The sequence below is a fragment of the Austrofundulus limnaeus genome, unplaced genomic scaffold (genome assembly GCF_001266775.1).
Source record: "Austrofundulus limnaeus strain Quisiro unplaced genomic scaffold, Austrofundulus_limnaeus-1.0 Scaffold1887, whole genome shotgun sequence".
NCBI lineage: Eukaryota > Metazoa > Chordata > Actinopteri > Cyprinodontiformes > Rivulidae > Austrofundulus > Austrofundulus limnaeus.
Genome location: NW_013954289.1, coordinates 24,270 through 27,546, shown reverse-complemented (window position 1 = coordinate 27,546; position 3,277 = coordinate 24,270).

Below are 3,277 nucleotides of genomic sequence, written 5' to 3'. Positions count from 1 at the left end.
CTTCCTTCCTTCCTTCCTTCCTTCCTTCCTTCCTTCCTTCCTTCCTTCCAACAATTTGTTAAGATCTTCTGCAACCTTGTTTTCTGCAAGTTTTATTTATTCATTGTTGACTGAAAATATAGGCAATCCATGTTTTGTTTTGTTTTTTGGGTGATCTAAATGAGTGAAACTCAAGTTTAATTACGCATTTTAATGATTTTGATGGTTGCTTTCAAACACAAAATGCAACAGTAGCAGTTAACGGTAGCACTTCCTGGGAAAGCTGCAATATTTTCAGCAGGAATTTATGACTTTTATGATTTACGATTTCCAGCAGAGATTTTTAGCTCGTAAGTTTGGTCAAAAATAAACTCCCAACTGAGGTCGTTCAAAGAGCTATCTACAACAGGTAAGATATTAATTATGCATAACCTTCCCCCAGCTTCTAAATACCACCCGTCAAATATTTGTGAAAACCCTCACCAGATACACTCTTGTTGGTCATCATTTCAAAAGCGTGTCGGACGTTTCACATGAGTTCACTTAATTTATATATATTAGAAGATGACAAATGCCTGAGTAGTGTTTTCTTCACCGCACCTTTGTGATGTATTGATTTATATCTTCACACATTTTATGGACTCCTGAGTGATTTTAATGCTCTGGATGATTACACTTTTCAGGCAGTAAAACTTCTGTGAATCTGTGCGAACGTGCCAGAGCTACACGTCTGACTAGTTTGATGCTCCCAGTCCTGCCAAAACTAATGGTTCAGTGGGTTCACATGTGTAGCATAAATTATTCTCTTTTCATTACTGAACGCACGGCTAATTTTTAAAGATACTTTTGAAAGGTTAGTTGAATGTAGTTTAACTGAATATTGATGCTTAATGATGATTATCTGTGCAGGATCAGTAGCTAAACTTCTCACAAAGACTCTGATTCATTCTTACACACCTGATCACCTGATCTGTGTTTTCCATAACTGGGAAGGAAATGTTTTACCTGAGTTTCATTTTCTCTGACAAGTGTCCCAACAGCCTTTCTTGTAAACAGTCTTGTTGTTGTAATTACATTTTTCAAATTACACACTCACACAGTATGCAAATGGAAATTCATTGACTGCATTTACTCTTTTTTTTTTACTGCTTCCATAAGCTGCTCAAGCTTTTTACTCAACTTATTTGCAGATGTTTTCATATTCACGATGAGTTATTTAAAGAAGTTTTAGGAGATAAACTGCTTTGTGATGATTATTGTTAAATGTCAGGGTGTGTATGGTTAGCATGATTAGCTGTTGGGGAATCACATGGGATTTCTATAAAACTGGTATTTTTGCATTTTTTAATGAAAAATTGGAAAATTTAACAAATTCTGTTTTATTTAATTTGTGACGTGAAGGTGACTTGTGTGTTATACATCGCTGCTTTACCCCTTGATTTATGCACCTTATTAGTGCTTAAAAAAGTCCAAAACTTGCGCAAACTCAACAAATGGAATGGAAATGGAGGTAATAGAATGAAAAAAGAGAGAAAAAAACAGCCAAACAAATAATTAATTACATCATTCAAAATTTCATCAGATAACATGTAAAGAAAACTTAAGATCACTTCAAATTAAATATGACTATAATAAATAGCAGCTTTTGCATAAATAATATTCCTGTATATTAAGAATGTCTGAATCAATATACCCTATTGATAAAGAGTTTCTATATTTGGCAACATCTTAATTTTATACTTGGATTATTTTGTAATAATGTTTTACAGTCTTTCAGATTATCATAATGTAAGTACAAAAGAAGATTAACACTGTGTTTCTGATGCCTCAGCAGCTCTTCAATGCAGTGAAGAAAACTTGTTGCTTCAAGAGTTGAACTCAAGCTGTTTTTTGTATCTTTATGCCTGTTAGTTAATATTTGTGTTTAACAGTGTAATTTTAATGATACTGTATCATCAGCTGATGATGCAAAGTCTCACAAACTTTATTTTGTTCTGAGGTTGTTTCCTTATTTTTAGATTCATCATTCTGACTGTCTCTTGCAGAAAGGTGAGTCTCTTTAGTCTCTGACAAACTCAGTCTCTCTAAAAGGCTCTTTTTATACCTGGTAATCTGTTGCCAGTCAAAGATTATTGAAAAAATAATTTTTTCAGCTGTTTTCTGTACCACTTACGTTTGTTGTTTGTCTTTTCTGAGCTGTTGCAAGAAGAAGAAAAAAAAGGCAATTTTATCCCAAAAATGTTGCAGTTTTTGGTTTAAACATTTGTTTATCTTGTGAATAAACTAAGGTTTTATCATTGCATTCTGATTTTATTCAGATTTTACGCAACGTTCAAACTTTGGCTACAGAAAAGGAAATTATGCAGCAAACTTGTGACAAAAGTAAAACCATTACAATAAAATGAAGCGAAGTAAACCTAAAACTCCAGGCATTTTTTTTTAGTTTAAAAACCTCATCAGTCATATAATTTTCCCAGAAAGCATTATGTCCTCAGATCAGCTCCAACTTTAAACGAAATATATTTCCTATGAACAGATTTCTTTTATGTGTTCAGACTAAATCAATCCTCTGATACAAAAAGTGACTTCTTGGCTTCTGCTCATTTGTCTTGGCACGAGTTGAGAAAAGTTACAGCTGCAGTGGCTTTAACAGCTTCTGCTGAGGTCTCACACACAAACACACACACAGACACACACACACACACGTACACGCGCGCGCACGCCCACACACCCCGCCCAGGTTCCGCCCAATGGTCCGACCCCTGGAGGAGAACAAACAGGATCTTGTGACGCAGCGGCAGCGGCACAAACGTGCGAGCCGCTGACAGGAGCGCACACGCCGACACTTTGCGCACAAATCGAGGACAGTTTCGTAACTCGGGGAAGTTTTTTTGTGTGTGTGTGTTTGTGTGTGTGGAGCCATCGACCAGAGATTGTGTGAGTGGGTCTTCAGAACCTGATGCCAGTGACGCTGAGGAGATCTCAACCTTTTCAGTGGAGTTTCTAACTAAAGAGACGGTCTGTTGGGTCCATTTGGATAGAACCAAACCTCCGTGCGTCCCGCAGGAAGACTGTCTGACTGAGAGGCTCCTCTGAACAGTAAGTGTCACAGGTTGGGTCCCCGGTCCCGGGTCCCGGGTCCCGGGTCCGCATGCCCTCAGGTCTGATCCGGGACATCTGATGAGGTTTAGGACTTAATTCAGAGAGATGATGACAGGAGAGAGATGGAAGCGTTCACTTTAGAGCTGAAGGGTCCAGTTGGGGTCTCTGTCACAAGAATTTGTTGTTGTTGTTGTTG